A 23,995-nucleotide genomic window follows, 5' to 3' on the forward strand; every position below is an offset into this window, starting at 1 on the left:
TATTCTCGGTAGCGGTCGCGTAAGACTGGGTGGTCGTGGAGAGGTGATGGTGACTCCGTCCAAAAGCAGCTATGAGCTTGTCACTCCAGTCCACCCAGGACGTCTGCCGCACGCCTTCGTATCGATGCCAAGCCGCGGCAGCATTCCGAAGGCGGTCTATGGCCATGCCCCACTTCTTTTGGTCCGTCCACGCTGCGTGATCTCCGACAGCGTTGACGGTTGCCACCCATTCCTTGGCATCGTCCTGGAAGCCGCGAAACTCCGGTAGCTCGAAGGAAATCGGCGATGGCGGGACTGCGGGCAAAACTCCGAGATGTGCCCACGCCAAGCAGTTCACTTGCTCTGATACCTCCGTGAGAGAACGCCCGAGATTGCGACGGTTCTCGGGCGAGCTTACCTCGAAGTTTTGTGAGGCGGCCGCAGCCAACATGGCATTGAGTGCGCACAATGTTGGCAAGATGGCAGGACATAGCTGGGAGCTCGACGCTATGAGGGCGTTGGTCGTGACGCGGAGTTGCGCGATGGTATGCTGCAGCTCCGCTGCGCTGTCGTGTGATCCGCACGAAGAGCCAAGGCCCGCCTCTGCGGAGGATACAGTGACTGCGGTACTCGAGGTGGTACAATTGCTGACCAAGGACGCGTGGACGGCGTCCCTTGGAAATCCAGCTGTGGTAGGAATCGTGGACATGGGTTCCAGGGCGCTGGAAGCGTCAACGACGTTCCCAGGCAAGCGGAACCCATGTGATGAGTTGTGACCTGGTACTGTGGCGTAGATGAAGCGGTCTTGCGCCGCCGGGTAGGCCTCGACGCCGTACACGGTGGGTGCTTGAAGCGCCGACAGGTTGCCAGGTATGGAGGAGGCATGTACGCCATCCCTAGGTGAGAGAGGCCCGTGCGCATGGTTGCCGCGACGTGTCGCGTCCCAGGACAAGTTTCCCGGAACCACAACGGAGGCCTGGACGCCATCCGTCGGTACTGGGATCGATGCTGGCCGCGACGGACGCCTTGCGGGTTCCATCCGCAACGAAGCGTGACGGCGTTCCTTATGGTGAACTGGTACCGGTAACGGGTGCTGGAGCCGCCGAGGAGGCCTTGACGCCGTCCCCGAACGGTGGTGTCAGTAAACAGCTGCCGAGGAGGGCTTGACGCCGTCCTCAAGCGACGCTTACCGCGGCTGCACGTCGGCGGGCGTTCTGGATGACGAAACCGAGACGTAAGCCGTTTTCTTCGTCGACTGCGCCATTGTAACGACGAGAAATAAGAGACAACGCCTTTGCTGCAGGCCGGCTGTTCTTATTCTGCTTCGTCTTCCTCGGCTTCCGTAACCTAGCCTGCGCCCTTGCCTGAGCCCCACTATTTATTATCATTACAATATATATATATATATATATATATATATATATATATATATATATATATATATATATATATATATATATATATATATATATGCGAGTGAATATCGAAATTGGTGCATGTTTATCGAGGATTTCGCCGCAAACGTAGAGAATGGGTAGTTTTAGTGCTGGGTACGCATTCTCTTGGGGCGCTGCGGGCTTGGGAGCGCGCGGCGTTGCGTGCACAACCCATACCCAACCGGAATGCCTTTTAGTTGGCGCCACGGTGGCACGCCCGCAAACGCAAGCCGCACGAAGTCCACACGCGCTCGCAGAGCCATAGCGTCTTGTCGCGTAAGTATTAGTTAAGTATTTTTACGATTTCAAATGTTAAATTAAACATACATAGTGATCAGGACACATTTTTTATTGTGCTCAGTAATCTGGTATATGCAAAAAAGTGAAAAATACAAGGTTACTGTAACGACAGTGTCGACATCTTGTGACACTTCGTGCAACCGCAGTCGTGAACATGTTAGCTTACGCGTAATGTTTTTGAGGTGAAAATGAATAAAAAGGTTACTCATTTGTAATATTGTCGCTGCGCAGTTTTTGCACCAGATGTACAATGCACAATGTTTCTGCAATAACAAAGTTGTGGTTGTCTGTTTCGCTATGGCCGCGCTAGATGGCGCCACCTATTCAGTTGATCGGGGGCTGGCATATGCTTTTCAGTTTCTATGTTCCATGCCATTCTAGCTTTGAAAATCTGGCTGAAGCCGTGTAATCGCTATAAGCGCTCGCACTTTGGCTTATTTTAACTCGACGGCTAGAGTATCCGCAGTGCGGATAACGTGAGTTCTTGCGAAGGTGGACCGCGCGGACGCATGGCCCCATCGCCCCAGCGATCTTGAGACGCATCTGTTTGGGGTTTCGCGCATGCGCAATACCGCCGCCCCAACGTCCTGCGTACGCAAGCCGCTTGGGTACCCAGCACTAAAGCTCCCTAATATTCTATGCCGTCATTATCCGTGTTACAAGCTTCCGAAAGACAGTGTGCTGCGTTCTGCCTGGGAACGTGCTGTTCGAAGAAATAGTTGGAGGGATACGGACGGTGACCACCTCTGTTCCATTCACTTCGAAGAATGCTGCTTCGACAGAATGAGGCAGACAGCCAGACTGTGGCCTGGCAGTGAACCTTCGATTTCCTGCTTTCCGAGCGCATCTCCAAAAACATGTTAGTTTCTACCTCCTTGACGTACCTTCAATAGAATGTGGTCTCGAAAATAAGCAATTACGTCTAAAACAAGATGAGACATCTTTGAAATCCGTTCTATCTTGCCGACGAAACCGAAACCAAAACACCGATAGACGAAGTTGCCAAAATGAGCGAGTGGCGTTATATCAAACATCGAGCTACCTCGTTTCTAGGGCTGTGAAGTTTTTTCCTTCCTCCATACTCTGAAGGCTGCACTTGCGATGCCAACACACGTCGCCAACGGAAGTTGATAAATATTATTCAGAACTAAAGCCACTGCAATCGTTCCTATATAAACGGTTCAATTGAGGCGCTTCTCCTGGAGTTTGTTGGTTACACGCGACATCGGTGCTTCAGTTTTGGTTCCGCCTGTAAATCGGTTAGAATTAGATAACTCTAGAAAAATTACTGGTGACTTTCAGTTTACCTAATTTCCTCTCTTTTCTAACTTTACACGCTAGCACATATATGAAAGAGGCGAGCAAATGTCGCGTTCCCCATGATCTTGAGTATCTGCAGGCACATTTCTTAAAACACCCAATATATACTACAACCATTTTGTACCGCATAAGTGCGCAAGCAAGCTCGATATGCGAAGCATCCCTCGACAACAATTGATCTGAAAGCGTGCAGCTGACAATCGTGCATGAAATAATTTGTTTCAGAAACAAGAAGAGGCATTTATTCGTTGGCGTAACCTAAAAGTGATTTCCATCTCATTTTTTTTTTTTAAATCCTGGAACTGCAAACCGACGCGCGCACCACGCGTATTCCATTGCGGCCTACGGCGGCTCCGCCCTGTTTTTCCTCTAGCAATATGGCCGCCGTGGGTTCATTTGCTCCCGTTGGCGGCGGCCGAGACTGCCATTCCATAGGCTCCATAGAACCTCCTTGATTCCAACAAGCTCGCTACGCTTTTCGAAAATAAAGCCTGCGTAGAGTTACGAGACGCTTATTTTACATCAACAATTTTCTCGTCGCTTTGTTCGGCACAAGCGACGTGAGAATGGCGGCTTCAGTAGCAGACGACACAGTTGCCGTGAAGCGGAGAGCACGCGCACCGAGACATTGTTAGCCACCCTAGCATTGTTCTCATTCGTTGACAAATTTTGATAGGCCTTACTTGATCAAAACTTGTTGTGGGATAGTTTTCTCTTACTACCGCAATTTCTTTAGATAGTCAGAACATTTGTAGGTATAGATCCTAAACGCGTAACAATTGTCTAATGGGAATAGAACAGCGTTTTTGCCGTCATCGTCTGGCTACCAGGATACTCTCTGCCAGTCCCTGCAATCCTTGGCATTCAGGCCTATTAGCCTACGTCCCCGAGTGCCGGTGTCTAAAAAATCGAGTTAAACCTTCGGGTGGTCAGCGCAGCCGTCAACGTATTAGCCTGCCAGTAGTTCGACGCAGCAGTGTTCCTGACAACCGCCCATAATCATGTAAGTGCCTCAAACCGTCTCCTTAGCTTCGATCGCGTCGCCGCTGACAGACCTCGGCAGCGTTTCCGCGGTTGACGTTCGCCTTGATTTGCCTTTGCGATGTGGATTTGACAAGAGCGATCGCCACTCACCGATTTTTGCTAATCTGCTCGAACTTAGGAGCACCTGCCCTAATAGTGCGCAGCGAATAGGTGTGTGGCATCGCGCCTCGTTAGAGCTTGGAAGAGGTCGTGAAAGAAGCTCGCCGAAATGAATCGAGCCCTTCAAACTAATGTATCCCTTCACAAGTCGCTGTATTAACCAAACACACTGGACAGTACGGAAACTTGGGCATGATTTCTTATGGGTGAGTCATCTCCGGGCATGCCAGATACTCTCTCAAAATTTAGGATATCTCCCGGCAGCCGTCGCATTGTTTGGTTGCCGTAATCGACGAAGGCAACTGCAGGTAGAAATACGTTATCTTTTTTTTTTAAAGCCGAGCATCTACAGCTCGCGGCGTCCTCGCTTGCGATAAATATTCCCGCAAAGCGTTGCTTTTAGCACCAATTGTAAACAGCGTGGCATTGTTTGGCATGCTAGGCTCCTCTTGCGAAGGGGTGTGTGTAAGATCTACCGTCCGCTACAGCCGATGTGTGGGTCCCTGTATCGCTTGAGCTTCTGCGGCCCCACTCGCCGTTCGGGATGTCCTCGGGAGGCCCCCTGATCACTTGCCTTCTCAGAGCGATCGAATCTTAGCCCTTGCAGCCCAGCTTCTCTGCATGAAAAACCAGAACTATGCTTTGCGGACCAATTCATCGCTGGCCTGGACGCCCTCCCGGCATCGCGGCACGTGACCATCGGGAGCCAGAATACATGATTGGCGTGCAGTTCAATAGAGGGTGCTTTTTGTGGTTCTGACGAATGTTGTTGCGGAAAACTGGGTCACTGACATGAGGTGTACCATCACAAATCAGTCTGCGTGATACGTGCCTGTGTTTTGCTGTCACTTGCCAACTTGCACTTCCCACTTCGGAAGTGGCTCAGGCTTGAATGTCACTCTTGGAAGCCACAACAGGGATGTGCTGCGAAGGTGAAGAAATGATCTCCGTGGTGCACATTTTACGCTGTGGACTTTGTGTCTTGTTCGTGGATTGCATCGTCACACAACGGGCATTCAAAGCGATCCCCATGAAGCACGGTTTGAACTTCGGGACAACTGAACCATGAAGGTGAGTGTGTGTGTCCAGCTATGCATGCTTTGCCACACTACACGTAAATCCATGGCTTGAAGCTAGTTTATAATGCTTACGTCAACCTTCATAACTCACTGTGCATTTCTTGTTCTGTCGACTGTCTGTGGCAAATCTAGACATGCGTTACATATCGCTATTCCACAAGCTTGTAGCAGTGTGTGCAAGTGGCCAACCCCAGTTGCAAGGCAGATCAGTGCCATATCAGTTTAACGAGGAGGCAATATAGATGAGATTACGCATGTGAGCGAGTGTCATATTGTTGGGTGCATTATTGGGTGACAGCAGAACTCATAGTTGTTGGCAGAAACGTTCCAAACCAGCATTTGATTGTGACTGGGGTAGGGGAAAGCACGGGTGTATATGTATAGCTTGGGTAAGGGAAAGTGCTGTTGAGGCTTGAGGGGAACAGGTGCCCCTTTTGCATCCCCCTGCTGTCGCTCATGGCAGGGCTACATTGGAGAGGGCGTGTGATTTATTCCTTTTCTTGTGATGAGCATGATCTGCAAGCTTTAATAATTTAAAGACCTTGTTAGTGACATTTTTTATCCTCAAATGAATAGCCTGTGTGATGACGTTTATTCGAGCCGAGAATGTTTTAGGGCGATCACATTCAGCCATTGGCACCTGCCAATACCCAGAACGCAGATCCAAGGATGTGAAGTACTCGGCGCCTTGTAAACAGTCAAGAGCATCGTCTATTCGTGGTAGCGGGTAGACGTCTTTCTTTGTAATCTTGTTTAAGCGGCGATAGTCCACGCAAAATCGAACGGTGCCATCTTTTTTCTTTACCAGAACCACGGGTGACGACCAAGCGCTTTGAGAAGGCTGTATGACTCCACGTTTAAGCATGTCATCTACTTGCTCCGTAATGACGCGGCGCTCTTCGGCAGAAACACGGTAAGGACGCTGTCGCAGAGGCGAATGTGAGCCGGTGTCAATAGTATGAGTGACAGTCGTGGTGCGGCCCAAAGCAGGTTTCTGAAAGTCGAAAGAAGAGCGAAACTTGTTAAGGAGAGCAACAAGTTGGCTGCGATGCGAGGGGGGAAGGTCTGCGTCAATAGCATTGTCGAAGGCTGGTGAGCTTGATGGCTCAGACGCCAGAGTGATTGCGGCAATCTGACATGGCGTTTCGTCGGGAAGAATAATATCATTGATATGGTCGACAGGTTGCACATATCCTAACGTTTCACCACGAAGCAAGCCAATGGGGTAGTTGCAGTGGTTGGTAACCAGCATTACGGTTAAACCAGACGCAATCGTAAGAACGGCAAATGGGAGCACGATGCCCTTGCGTTCAGTAAAAACAGGGGATGGCGTAAACACCACCGTGGCGTCAGGTTGCGCCACACATGAAAGGCTAATAGGGACTGAAGCTTCCGGAGGCAAGGTGATGTCGTCGTCAGCGATGAGTTTGCAGAGCAGTGGTGAATGGTCGGGTGGTGGAAATTCACAACTTGGCACTAGGGACACTTCCGCACGGCAACAATCGATGATAGCTTCATGACCTGATAAGAAATCCCAACCCAGGATGAGGTCATGAGAGCAAGATGGTAGTACGAAAAATTGGACGATGTACAAAACGTCTTGGATGACGACGCGCGCCGTACACACAGACGAGGGCTGAATGCGTTGCGCGCTAGCCGTGGACAGCACGATGCCACAGAGAGATGTGGTCACTTTCTTCAGTTTGCGACAAAATTTTGCGTTCATCACCGAAACGGCGGCCCCAGTATCAATTAACGCTTGTGTGGCGACTCCCTCAACATTGACATCAACAACATTTCGCGGTGAAAATGGAGGCCTTGATAATTGCGCAGAAGTTGCAGTTCTTGCCTCTGGAACTGCACTGATTAGTTTCCCTCCTCAGGAGGTGGTCTACGACGCATAGGAGATGGCGATCGGCGACGAGGAGATGGGAAACGAGAAGTCGATGGGCGACGATCCGAGTCAGAGTGCCTCTGTTCGTATGCAGACGTGGTGGCCTGCTGCGACGCATAGGTAGGAGTTCCAAAGGAGGCGTACGCAGGTGTGGGACGGCGGCGGCAGTAGCGTGCAATGTGGCCAGCGATGCCACACGCGAAGCAGATAGGACGGTTGTCATGGGTGCGCCACTCATTAGATGGACGGAAAAAGCGAGGTGAGGGCCTGTAAACCGGAGGCGCTGCCGGAGGAGGTGGAGCCGATAAGGATACTGGATGCGGTGGGGGTCGCGCAACCACAGCTGCGTAGCTGAGAGGTGAAGATGGTGCAGGTGGTGCGTAGCTGACAGCTGAGAGATTAGATGCTGCTGAAGTGCATGCGTAAGGGGCCTGCACTGTAGGTAGGACATCGCAAATTTCAGTGCGTATGGCCTGCTGCAGTGTCGAAGGCAGACTTGCGGTGGGCGCGTCGCTATGCGGCAGCAGGGAGAGCTGTCGGGCAACTTCCTCCCTGATGAAGTCTTTGATCTGGTTGGACAGACTTTCTTGGCGAACGTTGACATTTGCGAGTGCGACAGCCGAGATCGAATCTGGTGGTGAGACACTCTGTCGGGCGATGGAACGCTGACGGCGTAATTCATCGAAGCTCTGGCACAGGCTTACGAGGATTGCCACCGAGGTCGGGCTTTTCGCTAGCAACATCTGGAATGCGCCATCCTCAATACCCTTGAGAATCTGCCGAATTTTCTCTTCTTCGGGCATAGATGGGTTAACACGCTTGCAGAGGTCGAGCACATCCTCAATGTAACTCGTAAACGTTTCGCCAGGCTGCTGGGCTCTGTGGCGCAGACGCTGGTCAGCGCGGAGCTTGCGGACCTCTGGTCGGCCAAACGCTTCTGTTACGAGGGTCTTAAAGGAGGACCAGTTGGCGATGGCGGTTTCGCGGTTGGTAAACCAAAGCTTAGCTACGTCTGCCAAGTAAAAGATAACGTAAGCGAGTTTAGAGTCGTCGTCCCACTTGTTGCTGACGCTTACGCGTTCGTACAAGGACAGCCAGTCTTCGACGTCTTGCTCACCACTTCCGCTGAAGATTGGTGGGTCCCGCTGGCGAGTAGCGCCGGGGCAGGTAGACGGGGCAGCCGATGGTGCTGGCTGGGCTGGGACGGGCTGGTTGGCGACTGCGTCAGTCATGTTTCGCGGTAGTCTTTCAGGCAACTTGCGAGAGCGGAGCTCCAGGTCTTCTTGGGGAACTCAGCACCTCCACCAAATGTGATGACGTTTATTCGAGCCGAGAAGTCGCAACGAGGTCGCAACGGAAAGTGGGCGTACGGCCAGTCTGACAAAGGCGGCACAAACTCTCGCGCAAGCAGAGCACGGGCTTTTTGTTGTCTTCCGAAGGCGCATACGCGTTGGTGCGTATGCTCCACTACACCTGCTTTAATTTTTTTTCAGGAAATCTGGGGAAAGTAGAAAATGAGATAACTATTTATAGTGTCAGAAGAAATGGAAAGACAATAAAGAATAAATAAAACTATGATGCCCACGGATAACTGCTGCTCAAGTTGGTCAAGTAGGACAAGAGTTCGGTTATGGAAATATAACAAAGCCCGTGGCAGAGGTGCAGCATGGAAGTGTGTGTGCAGCATTCATTTACTTGCCTTTGAAACATCTAGATGATTCGGTGTACAATTTTTAAAGTGTTATTCTGCTTGTGTATTTCACCCTAAAATGTCTCGAGATGTGCAAAGCACACTCCAACACTTAGCTTGACCATTGCTTGTTGAATGAATGCTTTTATTTTATTTTTTGTTAAAAGAAGTAGTGCTTTATACTCATGTAAATGCTGTTAAAACTCATCTAATGAAGCCTGGTTTTATGATGTTTTTAATGTAAGGAAAAAATTGCCATTCACCAAAAACTACCCATAGGATTTAGTTTTGTCATCAACCATGATTAACTAATTTGTCCATGAAACCCAATTTAGCGAGCTGCTTTGTGAAACAGTCGATTCAAAAGCGGGCAGCTTCGTTCTAATTTAGTCTAACATAGGCTTTTCTTCCAACTCTGTGCATTAGCGCTCTCCCATTAAAACATGCTTGCACCTTAGTTTGTGCCCTAGATTTTACCTTGACGAGGCTGCACGCTGTGCCCATACACAGAACAGGCTTGGCTGCAGTTAATATGCCAGATCCTGCTAGGGGCAGTGGTGATTGCTTTGGTTATTTCATGCTTTATGCAATTATGCGATAGATGGCACTGACTACCGAGTTTCTCACATCTTTCTTGCTTGACCTGATTATGGAATCACGGAATTAATTTTTTGCGTCTTTGCACATTAGTAGTTCGTCATGGTGTCGTGTGACCCGGCCCGCATCATCCAAACATGATCCGAATGGTGCAGTCTTTCTTGGCCGCCCTCAATGACTTCAAATTTGTGTAGGCATGGTTTGCTGGCAAAAATAACTTTGTTGTTGTTTCGAACAATCTCTTTCTCAATTTTACAAAATTTCTGATTTTATGAAATAATTCGAGTGTAGTGATCACTTTGTTCAATCGAGTTTCAACTGCAGTAACACTTCTTTTTATGCAGAACTGGTGGACGAGCTGAAGCCACCTACATTCACAGCAAGTGTGTGGAAAGCTCAGACGAACTGGGCCAAACAGAATAGGGTGGGACCGTGCCACAAGCAATGCTTTCATCGGTCACTCCAGGAAATTCATGAAGAACTGATTACTATTTTTCCAAGGACTTCAGTGTTTGGGCATGCAAGAATTTTGTATACATACTCAGTAAAAAATGTCCACTACATAGATTTGAAATTGGGGCTCGAGTTTGAGGCTTACTCATCAAACAAATCTTTGTACGGAAAGAGGTGCACAGAAGGTCCAAATAACTTTTTTCAAGCTGTAGGCATTTCATTGTATAATGGCAGCAGATGTGAGTTAAAATGAAGTTTGTGGCCTGCTTCGAAAGCTGAGATCTGTTTGCACACAACAGGGCTGCATGGTTCATGATGACAGAGTGAGATAATGCATCAAATTACAGGAAGCTCACACACTACAGGTTCCATCTGGAAGGACTGAAAAAAAAAAAAGTGCAGCATCTGCGTGCTATGCTGGCAAAGGTCGTCAAAAGATTATATTCTTCTGCCTTGAGAGAGAGAAAGAGAGAAAAAAAAATGTTTACCTGACATTCTGTGCAAGAAAATCGGTGAATAGGTGCTGTGTAAGATATGGACGCCATCTAGCAGTAATTTAAAGAAACAGAAGTTTTTCTAAAACGCAAAGTAACTGGCAGGTGGCAGCCCCATGTAGTTTTAGTGATGTGCCGGAAACACCCATTTTTTCGATCGTAGCGTCGCATTGCCAGCACCGCCTAATAAGCACTGCGTTCTTTAGAATTACATATTTATCCTGTTTAGAAATAAATTAACAGGTTACCTAATGACCCTGTACTGATGTTGTGCAAAAATAAGTGTAATATTTTTTTTTTATTGACGATGTCAGCATGTATGAATGCGGAAACCAGATCAAGATGGCTGGTCATTTAGAAAGGTGTTAAACTTTTGTTATTCTCCTGAATCGGGTGACAGACTGAAAAGCAGGACAGAGACACACAGACAGGCAGACCGAAATTTCTGCGTCGAAATGTCTGGAGAAAGACCATCGTCCTTAAAAATCATTTGCCTGGAAATGCAGCCACAAAGTGTGGGAAAGCTTGTAAGAAGGCAGCATTGATGTTGAGCTAACACTGGTGTGGAAGTATTGATGGAGGGCTTAGTGATTGAGCTGCAGCTTGGTTAGGCTTTTGTTGTTTTTGTTTTTTCAGATGCTTTCAAAGCTCTATATAGTGCAGAGTGCCAAATGTATCGCTAGATGTCAAGAGCCCTAATTATTTGTTGGGGTGCGAGTCCCAAGACTATTACATGATTGAGATGCCACAGTGGAGTGCTTTGGAAATTTGATTCATGTGGGTTATTAAAAGGGGTACTAAGCAGAATAACAATTTTGTGTATCAGTAAAGTACATTTTCATATCCCGAAAGTACCACTCTTACTGATGGATATGTTTGGTAAGCGAGAAAAGGTGCGAAAAGAAAATACAGGTCGAGATGCCACTTTGAGATTCCCGCACCATGACGTTGAAGATATCTATTGCGGCTACTGGGTCCTACGTAGCTTGTAATCAATAAAAATAAAGTACATTATCATCTGTGGGTGCTGTATACCTTACATACAAAGTTTTAGAAAATTTTATTGAGCCGATGTGGTGAGAATATGAGAAATACATCTTGAAATTTCTGACATCATGTGCAGAGATATCAGCATGAAGTTTAAAAATGAAACTTCAACCTTGACATTTCACACTAATAATGAACTTATGGTAGTAAAACTTATGGCGTTGGAGTTTTCAGAGTGCAGTCTGTCAATCTAAACTAAGTCATTGTTGCTGTTTAGTGTCCCTTTAGCGTGCACCTAAATGTGTAAGCAGACAGGCATAAGCATTTTCGCCTCCGTCAAAAATGCAGCATTTGATCTCGTGACCTGTGGGTCAGCAGTGAAGCACCAAAACCATTGGACCACTGTGGCGGGTCATGTCAAGACACAGAAGGTTTCTCCATTGCTGGATTATAAGAAGACCACAGACATAACACGTACATCGTATGGCTTGCACACAGCTGCTACACGCAAGTGCAGTTTCGGCTCTTCCTTCTGGAATGAATACTTCATTATCTACGGTGAAGTTGAATGCCTGCGTATTCGATTAAGAATCAGTGTATGGACTTTTGTGGATGAGCTAATGCATTGACTTCAAAACATGTATTTTTGCATTATATGCAAGTACGGGAAATGAAGTCAAGAATGGTGTTTCAAATCGAGAGTAAATTCGTAAAATGTTGAAGAGGTTGAAAATCGTTATTAACAGGCCTTGAGGCTCTTTAGCAGCATATTGAGGAGCATCGTTTTCAGGACAGATGGGACCAATTTTTGTGATTGGTATTATTCCAAGTTATGTGTAAATACATGCATTTGCAGATGAGTTGTGTGCACAAACTTGCCACAACAAGTTTACTTGATTTTTTTTTTCGTAGTCTATGAAGACTTGGAGATTGAATCAACTGATTTGAACAAGAATGTTTTGGTATGCTGTACGTTCTACGTGCAATATTCTAAGCCTCGTGGGTTTGCGTAAGAAAGTGTTATGCATTGGTTCAGTATGTATAAAAGTATCACATTGTTCGTCTGTCAGGGGCAATGAACATCTAGTGAGGCAGCATCCATAATAAAGTCTTTGTTCTACTTATTACAATATAGATTCACTGTTTAGGTTGATGGAGGTTGCTTGTATAAACAAATTTGTCTCCATTTTCAATGTTACTGGTGTCACATACATTAGTGTGCAACATCAAAAGGTTTCTGAAATGGTTTCTGAAATTAGTGCATGTTGAGGTATAGTATTACCAATTCATTAATAACAAAAAAAAGAAGGGTAAATTCAAGGGCTTGTCTTTTTTTCTTAACACTATATCAACGAAAACTGACCAACACCTATGCCAAGAAAACTATAAGAGATGTTATAAGAAGTAATTGTCATGTAATTGCAAAGAAAGGAAAGTGGACGAAAATATAACTTGCCGGTGGGCAGGGACTGAACCTGCAGCCTTCAAATAACACATCCGATGATCTACCAACTGAGCTACTACGGCGGCTATCCCCCCGACTACTTTAGGGCAAGTTATCTTTTCGTCCACTTTTCTTTCTTTGCAATTACATTACAATGACCTTTAATAAGATCCCCTAACTTTCCTGGGTGTTAGTGTCAGTTCTCAGAAATTCGTCATGTAATTTAAGCTGAACAGCTGATGCCACCATCTCTACTGGCTTTTTAGTGTTATCCTCCTTTGTAGCAATGATTTATCTCTACTGATTTGCTGAGTAGAGATAAATGGCTGCTATATGGCACTCGTTTCAGCCTAAAAGAAGTGCCGATTTCTGCATCTGCAGCATCCTTGGTTATTGACAATCGGGGGTTGTGAAAATTCTGGCTTCTCGCTCATTGCAGTTCTTCGACACGCTGCTTATATGCAGAACTTAAGTAGTATGCAGAGAATCTAAAATGCCCAGGAATAATCACCAGTAAAGATGAAACTGTGAATTTGGATGGAAACTCAATTGGTAGCATCACTGTGGCAGTGCACATACACATAACAGATCACAAATTGTGGAAGGTGCACATTAGCCAGTCTTCTATTCGTCCAAAGAACTTGCACTAGCAGTGCTGTGGGTTTGCAGAATGTGTTCCAAACCATTGCTGTACCTCTCTGAGTAATTCAACGATGTGAAGTATGCATTGGTGCTTGCACAAACCTTACGTTATCTCACGCTAATGATAAGAATTTTGCTAGCCATAATTTAAAAGTAAATGTGCACCTAAAATAATTGATTTTTCATTCTGGTAAGCTACAGCTAAAGAGTAATATAAGTTTATTTATTTATAAGTACTGCGATCTTTCAGCTGAGAGTTCATTGCCGGGTAGCAATAGTATTCAAACAAACAATAACAGTACAACTGTGAATATACAAAACTAACGCAAAAAAAACATGCTGATTTCAATAAATTTACTCAGTAGCATAATACAGAGTAACATAATGTGTGATAACATAATAGCATAATACATGTTAGAGAACCCACACAATAATTACAATAAAGCAAATACAATAGAATACTAAGTGATAGCTTAGATGAGGCTGCTTTCAAATAATGAGTGTGTGCTATGTAGTACATCATTTGCAAGGTTATTTCAGTCATTAATAGTTCTAGGGAAGAATGAATAATTATAGCAGTTAATCTGTGAATTTAAAAAAGTGATCACTTTACTGTGTCACTTACAGGTGACGTACAACTGTACAAGTGACAACTGCACATGTAAGCAAGAGCATTTATTCTTCTTTAGCCAGGGATGGTATGCAATTTGCTGACAGCAACATTACCTAAAATGTATAAATGATGGAAATGAACATATGCTGCTGCTGATTATGATGGTGATTCCGGGCATTATTTGCAGCTGCACTAATTTCTCTTAGTCTTTTCTAGATGGAAAGAGTAGGCCAACATTTTGTTCTTGTGACAGGATCGCTGATTGGGCTTTCAGTCTCTGGAAAGTAGGCCGAGTGCGGCATGTAATCACAGCAGTCAATTATAATGATCATTCGTGTGAGAAATTCAAACAACATTGACAGGTTGGTCTGCAGTTTGCATTACTGATTTCCATTGTCTGTAAGGTCAATACATGTACAAAGAAATTATTGAGAGAAAGATAAAAGTGCACAAATATACAGTGCAATTGGAATTTTCAGTTTTGTTTAAATTTTGTAACCAAGAAAAAAGAAGAAAACTGTTGCAATATTACTTTGAAATTTTCTAATTCAGTTTGTAGAGCTTTACATTGAAGGAAGGAGTGGCGCAGAAGCCAACTCTTGAACTGTTAACTTGGCTGTCACGTGACTCGGAACTGTGGCTTTGTGGTTGACCGTTTGCAGCTCTGGAAAAACCCACTGCAAAATTTTTTTTTCTAGACAGCTGCGGAACGGTCACAGCATAACGGTCCACTGGGGAGCCAAAATGGTTTGCATGTAACAGAAAAAAAAAGTACAGGCAATGACATCATTCAAATGTGTGCCACAATAAAACAATGTGAGGACAGCTCACATTTGATTATTGCTGCCCGAATTAGGGATGTTGCTCGTGATTGATTGATTGATTTGTGGGGTTTAACGTCCCAAAACCACCATATGATTATGAGAGACGCCGTAGTGGAGGGCTCCGGAAATTTCGACCACCTGGGGTTCTTTAACGTGCGCCCAAATCTGAGCACACGGGCCTACAACATTTCCACCTCCATCGGAAATGCAGCCGCCGCAGCCGGGAATCGAACCCGCGACCTGCGGGTCAGCAGCCGAGTACCTTAGCCACTAGACCACCGCGGCGGGGCAATGATGTTGCTCGTGAATAAACTAGTGAAAGGTTTTTCACCTGTTTTCATAAACAGTGAAACTCTGGCAAGTGCATTAACAAACACTACTCTAGAACAGCTATGGCCGTATCTCCTGTGTTACCGAGACGCAGTCTTGGAACACAGAACAGGATGGGAGTCGTCCTGTATGTGTCCCATCTAGCCTTTGTGGTGATAAAACTTTATGAATTAGAGTGTAGGTATAGTCTCATCTCGTGAGCATTGCTTGTTGGAGTATTGGGACATTAGTGTCAAACTCTTTGTTACCATCTTACACTTATTATTCTCCAAACAAGTCTGTGAGTGCCTTGCTCACACTCCTTCATTCTTGGTGGGGGAGAAGAGCAACCTTTGCATGTCCAGATATACACTCAAGGTTCCCCTCACCATTATAGGTTTTGGCGAAAACTATAGAATCCGGGAAAATCATCTTGAATTGATTTTTCAAAAAAAAAAAAGAATTGTCCATCTAAAATTGTCCATCTAAAATTGTAAATTTTGGCTGTTAGAGACAATTTTCTGCCAATTTCTTTATATCTGAACGTTGGGCGCACCTTGCAAAGAAACAGGGCACTTCTTAGTCACAGTATTTATTCCCATAAAAAAACAGATGAAACACATTCTCATCGTTATGATAATTTCATTTTCGCTTGCTGTCTAAAGACTTTTGACGAAAAAAGAAAACAAAACACTGACACGCTAAAGAAAGGGAAAGAAGACAGCCACTCTTCTTTCCCTTTTTTAGCCCTTCCACTACCTGGCGTGTTTCTGCAGAAAACATTTTCATTACACGGTAAACTTCACAAAATACTTGTATTTCAGGTAGATATTCCTGCAGACAGACTAAACTGAGAACTATAAAATTCGGTATATACTGACTTTTTGGCTATCAGAACTTTCTTTTAAAAAATATTATTGTTTTTCACTCTACTTTTATTGATCATAACTGTGCCGAAATGTATACAGTTTACCAAAAATGACAAAGGTTGGAAATGGTTTTCTCGAAACTATAATTTTGTTGAAGTCAAAGACATTGTCTGCCATTCTGCATAAAATAAACTTCACTATATTTTAGTTCTTCACAGCTACAATATGTCAAGCGTGACCTGCTCAGCTAGCATCTATGCCATGTGCTGCCAATCTGATAGATGTTATTCAGATTGATAATAACTTAGCATCTGTTCTAGAACAGCAAATTCACACTCATGTTGCATGGTGTGGCAAACTTCGCCTTGTCATTGGTCGCTTGACAAACTTGAAGCTATGACCCACAGGGGTGGCTGCCTGAGGCCTCAGGTGCTGGTATTATCTGTGCAACTTTGATTATAGGGAAGAATGAATGAAAACAATGCTCAGAGGGCGAATGAGGCTAGGAATGTACCACTGTGAAAAGTGGAGGCTCTTTTGCGCCAACACTGTTCATACCATGCAACAAGAACAGTGGCAATTGTTTGCAGTGAGTGCCTCCAGTGCTTTGCACACGTGTTGCTTCCTCTCCTCTGAAGGGCTAGCAATAATTTGGTGCACTCGAACAGCAGCAGATAGTACAGAAGCAAGCCTGTGACATCTAAAGAAAGCTGTGCCAAACGCACTCACACTGGACAAGCAATCTAAACTGCAGTTGTTCTGCTTCTCGTGCCAGAATAGTGGTTTCAGCCAGGTATTAAAAGCAGTGTGCCCAAGTCCTTTGCCTTTATAAAACTACTGCTGCTACACTATTGTATTCTTGTGCGTGTGCAGACATAGCATTCAGCACAAGCCGCACACTATTGTGACATTTTGTGGCTTCCAGTATAACTGCAGGTAAAGATATACATGTGCCCTCTGCTGAGAGGGGGGTCTAAACAAAATTCGTTTGTTTCAGTGTTGGTTTTTTTCCATCACACAAAGTTCCGTCTTGTTACTGTTCTAGAATGAAAAAAATAATGTTCCATAATGATACGTATTGGTTTTTATTTGTATGCAAGATTCGAAGTCAAGCTAACGATGGCGCTCTTCTTAAAAAAAGTGGGACAGGGGTAAAACGTGTTCCTAAAAGAAGCGGAAGTTACTACAATCAATCCCTACCAAGTAGTGCGAACCAGTACTTTTCAAAGTCATGCTATTTCTTTTTTCAAAAATCTGCAAGGAAGTTTAGAGAAGGCTCAATGCTTTGTGTCAAAGGAGTTAACATTTCCCTATCTCAGAAGCTGTGCATCATTGATTGTTTCTCTTTTGTGCGAAACCACTGTTCTAATAAAGCAAGCCAGCATCAAGAACGCCCTTTTTGCGCTGGCCAGCAGGACGCGCATAAGAAAGTCCACTTGCATTAATAGGGAACACAGGCTCAAGTTTGCACAGCGCCGTTCCCAGCCGTAGCGGAGAGAGGGCAAAGCTCCGGTCGTTTAGACGGGCCGCGCTTGCTTGGTTTCCCCATGTGCACTCGGAAAACATGTTCCTTGGGGCTTTTATCTTACATTTCGCTGGCTGTCGGTGCTGCTCCTTCGTCATCCTGGAAAGCAGGCATGCACTCCTGCTGTATCGTGAGCTGCTACAAAAGTTTAAAATTGTCGAAGAGCTGAAAACTGCCCATAAATTTTTATCATTTTTAATGCAAACAGTGCAAGAAGCAATGGCATCAAGAGTGCATTATGGAAGTTCGTCGATACTTCTGTGGTCCTGTCACCTTGATGAACATTTTGTTGTGCACAGTATTAACAACTATTAACAGGGAGAAACATGATGCCCAGACTCATATGAGAAGGAAGTGCGTTTGTAAACTTAAACTACAGCAAATAGACAACCGCTGTACATTTCTAGATGAGGCATCGGCTTTCTGAGACAACCATTTGTAATGCGAAAGTGGCTGAGCTTGCTAGCTTACTACACCACTGTTCGAATACCGCACAGTGTGCACTGCAAGTGTTTTATTCAGCCTATGGCTGTAGACATCTCGTCGCCACTCTGTGTCAACAGATTCATGCGGCGTGTTCGCACTGACCATTTATATCTATAGGTCTTTCAAGCAACACCCACCAATAAGTCAGCAGGCCGAGGTGTTGCGATGCTAGGATCAAAGTCATGAATTAGATTCCCGCATACGCCAGTTGTATTTATATTAAAGCACAACATAGTAACATTGTGGTTAGATTTAAGTGAAAGAATGGCAGACAGGGCGCCTTGGTATTGCATATTTGAAGCGTGAGGTGGGATGACGCTCTATGTCAGAAGGGGCGCTCGGTGCGTGTGCACCCTCTCTCCATTGTGGTCGTTGCGCCTTACACTTCGAATAAATATATGTGCACTTAAAAAAAAAACACCTCAGATGGTCAAAATTAATCTGGAGTCTCACACTACAGCGTGCCTCCTAATGATATCACAGTTTTCGCACGTAAAATACTGTATCCTTGCATGTGCCCTAGCTGAGGGCGGTATACAGCTGCCGCTACGAGAACGAGTGGAAAAAAGAACCAAGGCAGCAAAAGCTTTCGATGGTTTCGCCAAATTAGACGCAGTTATCAGGGGCAAATCTTGGCATAACTAAAAACATGCTCAATTCTAGTGGGTATTGTATATTATGACGAAAACTAAGTTAGCTGTAAAAACAACCAAATTGACATTCGAATCAGTGAACATGCTGCGTGATCAGACGTGAACATTAATCCAAAATGAAACATGCACAGCAGAAAACATGCATGGTCGAAGTGTCGAAGTGGATATAAAATACTTTTTGTGCTCATCATTATGCTTTCAAACTGTAAAAAAATCCAAGGTGCCATTGAACTCGCGTACGATACGATATTCTTAACATCCGATGAAAGCCTCGGCAAAAGTGAAGCTCTTATGAAACTGAACACTGCGAATTGCAATGCTGTACGACTCGGCAAAGCAGACGTAAGTTGGTCTCTTCACACTGACCTCCAAATAAATTTAAAGCAGTGCGCCAAACTTGGCATCCAAGCAATCGAAATCAGAACACTTTATACAAAGGCACGCGAATGCGTGGTTGTGGTTTGTCGACAGCACCGAGAAGAGACGACTACCGCAGCAAATGCCGGTTTTACCGGTAACGTACATATAGAATTTGGGCGTCACGTCAATTTTAATGTCATAGAATTTTAAGGCGGCTGTTCGCCATTGACACGCACACACAGCACTCGCTCAAAGACATCGTGTTAGACTTGCTTGGTCCCACAAAGGTTATCAATGAATTGCTCTCGATTCTCGTGAGATTCACTCTGTGAAAATGTTTTTACAATCTTTTTGAACCTTCGGAGCAAGTCACAGGCTGAGGTGACGCTGCACGCGCACGGACACCAGACAACAGCACGCGCAGAGCGCGTGAACATGCTCAGAGATTGCAGGCAGAAGGCAGGAGCGGTGTACCAAGCGACCGGCTTTTGCTAGAAAGGCGGCCAAACGCGTGCGGCGCAGCACCTCCTAGCCGAGGTAGGGAGGCCTATACAAACATCTCTGGTTGCCGCTGTTTTCACTTCTCGCACAATTTTAGCGAGTCTTTATTAAAAAATCTCTGCCTGAAAAACTCACTATTACTGCAATCTGAGGTAGGCGTGTGTACCCTCTATCCGTTGTCGTCAATGCGCCTTACACTTCGAATAAATATATGTGCGCTTAGAAAAAAAAATTGGCCCGAATCTACATGTTACACTGTAAATGTCATCGAAAGACTATAGTCTTGCGTCTGGAGAGAGTGAACAAAACGTTTATCTGATGTTCTGTGCAAGAAAATCGGTGAATGGTATTCTGAAGGCACTGTGTTAGTGTGCCTCGAGCGTGTAGCGGTGGCAAACAAGCGCATCAAGGCACGTTAGACACGAGCGCCGTCTGGCAGTTACCTTCGAAAACGAAGGCGTGCGTGACCACGGAGAAAGATGCGTGCCAGTCTCGGAAGTGATAAACGTGATCAAGAAAGTCTTAGGGGTGGCAAAAGATCAACAGCTGTAGAACGCAAAGCGACAGGCAGGTGCCACCACCGTGTCATCGTAGCAAAACGTTGAAAACACCTTCTTGAGCATCGCGTTGCACTGTCAGCGCAGCGCGATAAACGCTACAGTCCTTTGTTACTTGTGTGTGCCTCTTCTAGTATAAAGGCAGACATACAAAACATAGACGTGTTGTTATGGCGCCTCAGGTATGTGCAATATTTGCTTTTTTTAATAGACAATCACACAACTATGAACGCTAAACCTTGAGCAATATTGGTGGGCGCTGCGGATGGGGTTGGCCGTTTAATGTCGTAGAGCTATCGTTAGGGTGGACAAACAGACAGGTGTACATACAGACCAAAATTTTTTCGTCGAAGGTCCCCAAGAAAGACTATCATGTTTAAAAAAACACCTCAGGTGGTCCGAATTAATATGCAGTCTCACACTACGGCGTGCCTCCTAATGATATCACAGTTTTTGCACGTAAAATACTGTATTCTTGCAAGTGCCCTAGCTGCGGGCACATGCAAGGATATCATGTTTCGTATTGCCAAGTTTTTTCATAATCGGAAAACGATTTCAGGAATTTTGGTTGTACTCCGGAAGGACTAATCGATAACGTTTCAGTTACGTTTTCGTCCCGGTTAAAAACATTTTTTTTCATTTCTTATTTTCAATTTTTGTTCTGTTCCGACACACTGACTGAAAGCGCTCACTAAAATATTACCAGCAGAGTTTTGAACCTTGTTGGTATTTAACAGCTTTTAATTAAAAAAACTTGCAATACATTAAGCTAAGATGCCAAGCCATTTTTATGTTGGTGAAACTGAATATGCAGTTTTGGGACTTTTACGGGTTCCTTGATCACGTTTAGCGAACCCATATGGGTCCAGAATCTACAAGGGTCCTGGTACATCCTTTGTTTTCACCTTGACTTGATCAGTGATTACATCTGCATCCACATCATGATACCTCACCGGATGAACTTTTGTTGAACTCTTGATCACATTACTAAACATAATTAGCAAGGAATAGCTCTTTAATATAGTAAAAATATTGCTATTACTATTGGCACATTCGCTTTTTGTTTCAAATGCTGAGAAAAGGCTTTATTATCACGGGTGTTCATCAAAAGTGTTTTTATTGCGAGTTTTATAGGTGATGTGCACATGCAAGCATGCTGCATTTCTGTGCTTGAGCCATGTACAAAGCACTGTGTATATAGATCTTATTTTTGTTGAAATCATTGTTAGGCTGAAATTTGTGTACGGTGGTCAGAACACACTCAAGCTGTTCTAACCAGCTTTTCCTCCCTACCTTTCATGAGGTTGTTTGTACAGTTGTGAATAAATTCAGATCAATGTGACAGCAACAAATTGGACTGTTACGTGTGCAGTGCACATTCCTGACTATAGCACACATTATGTGAGACTTTTCTTTACTCTGCTTAATTGCTCAATTATTCAAGTTTAAGCAACTTTTTATGTAACAAAGCCAGGTAATATATTCCAATGAAAAAATTGATCAGTTATGAAATTGAACAGTTTGCAACTTTTTATTTATTATTCATTACTGCTTTTCTACTTACTATGCATGCCTGTGAAGTGCAAAAAAAAAGAATACCACATTACTTGTTTACTTGCATGTCTATGTGCATCTTGATTGTAATGATTCCTAATGTTCACCGTTTATACGATCATTGCATTTGGTCGGGTGCGTTTCCATTTAAACGGTGACAAGGCAGTGACAACGGCTGTGAATATGGGATGATGCACCGTGCTGCTTGTATTAGCGTAAGCAATTACTGCTTCATCTTATCACTGCATTGAACCCGTGTTGGCGAATGATATCGTTTGTGTGTTAAGATGAATTAAAGCATCCATTAAGAACTTGCAGGTTATACAGTACACGACGATGACTCAACAGATATGGTGTAGATGGCACTTACTTTACCGACGATGACTCAACAGATATGGTGTAGATGGCACTCACTTTACCAACAGCAATTATACTATTATTCTAGCAAAAGTCACCATCTGTGCACTGGTTTGACTTTGCTAAACTAGCCCCTTCCAGGGATAGTGCTGATGTATAAAATGTCCAGAGCTTGTTTTTTTGGCTGCTGTCACTGCCAGCGTCGACACCAAGTGAAATTGTTGAATCAAGTGCCAGAAATCACTGACAAAAGCACTCCCTGTGTACCAGGTATAATGTTCAATCTTAGATGCAAGTTTGAGAAATGTATGTCGTAAGTTTGCTTTGGGAGAGGAAACAATGACCCATGCTGAATGTTTATGCTGATGTTTCTGTGCAGGAACCCAAAGAGGACCATGACTGGCAGCTGAGCACTGCCCCCCACAGCACTGGTGCGTCCTTTTAAATTGTGCTCTTTCATGGGGGCCACATCCAAATAGTTTTACACATATTTTATTCCTGAAAGTAGACACGTACTGTTCGAATGGCTGTGCTCACACCAATTCCATTTCAATAAGTAATCTTTAATGCGTCTAGATCTTTAAAGGGGTACCGACACCTTTTTTCAGGGGCAAGTTTACTCTGCCACATGAGTCTCCTGTGTACAGAAGCAGCTCTGAGCGAGGCTCAGCAAATGCAAATAAGATATTTTGTTTTTATGTTAAAGTTAATGTTCTTTATGATGCATATACTGGCATCGACACTAGCTTTGCATCTGGCTACAGTATTGATTCTGGCTACTTGACGCTGTAGTCTGGCTAGTTGTGATGACGTCAAGTACTGAAACTTGAAAAATAGCCACTTGTGCGTCGCCAAAACAACCATAATGGCCGCTTCTGCATCAATAATGCTTACTTCTGAGTCATGGTGTGGAACAGTAATTTTCAGAAAAGGCATTTCGGGTGTTCGGGTGTTTTAACTGGAATTAGGAGTGGCAAAAGATCAACCAGCGAGGGAGAACAATACCTTAGTCCTGTTGCTCATTTGCATTTCGTATTTTTATAACTTGCTGAAACTCCTTATCGAATGCTGCAGTACTGAACAAGCAGTGCACTCTGCGAGACGAGAGACAGGAGGCGATGTGCTGCAGTCACGGACGCGCCAAGGCAGGCTCCAACGTGATTGTGCACCACGGTGCTTGGGCACACAGTGTACACCAGTGGCAGAATCAGAATGCCAGCTGCATATTGTTTGACTTATCCGAAAGTGTTTTCGACACGCTAGCTGATCGAAACGTCCTCTTCGATGAGTGACTGCTATCTCTTGAAGAAATGTCAAATCTTATTTTTCTATTGTTAGTTATGCTTCCTGTTTTCTTACAACTTGGAAATTCTGTTACTGACGTAGCAAGACATCACCTTGAAAATTTTTGTGGAATCATGTTGCTTGCTTAGTCAAGTGCTGCGAGATACATGTCAGCACCATAGGGCTTCTCACTTCTTCAGCACGACCACCCACTGTGTGTGTGTGTTGCCTTGTTTCTCTGTGTTCCACACCTATTCACGCTCAGGAGTACACACACATTCATTAAAGCTTGTTGGGCTAGTTCGCAATTCGTCATATTGTAAGTAAATTCAGCGCAATTTGGTAATCTTTTAAAACACTCACACATTCACACACTTTTCCACTGAATAGACGTACCACACACAGCATTCACTACCAACTGCATTTGAATGTTTCGGGGCATTTCCAAGTTGCACTAAATTTATCTTTAGGTTTACGTAAATTTACTTACAATATGACGCACGTTTGCAATCGCGACTACTAGCAGTCATGAGTGCACATGTTCATACGCCTACTCACCCTCATGAGTTCTTACTCACGTTTACACAGATACCCATCACTCACATGAGCACTCACTACTATTTTTCTACTCACGAATACTCACAC

The 23,995-nt window shown here is 44.7% G+C and overlaps 1 protein-coding gene across 3 annotated transcripts in view; it reads left to right on the forward strand.

Annotated features, from left to right (window-relative positions):
• Positions 1 to 3,732: 3,732 nt before the first annotated feature.
• Positions 3,733 to 23,995, forward strand: part of faf (ubiquitin carboxyl-terminal hydrolase-like faf) — a 482,217-nt gene continuing 461,954 nt past the window's right edge. For 2 of the 3 annotated variants that reach the window (XM_037429964.2, XM_075874549.1), the window contains exons 1-2: positions 3,733 to 4,038; positions 22,446 to 22,497. The gene's annotated coding sequence lies outside the window, so the exon portion shown is untranslated. Of the gene's footprint in view, positions 4,039 to 14,085; positions 14,120 to 22,445; positions 22,498 to 23,995 lie in introns of all 3 variants that reach the window. The other variant, XM_075874530.1, reaches the window with a different exon arrangement.

This window comes from Rhipicephalus microplus, chromosome 1 (assembly GCF_043290135.1).
Source record: "Rhipicephalus microplus isolate Deutch F79 chromosome 1, USDA_Rmic, whole genome shotgun sequence".
NCBI lineage: Eukaryota > Metazoa > Arthropoda > Arachnida > Ixodida > Ixodidae > Rhipicephalus > Rhipicephalus microplus.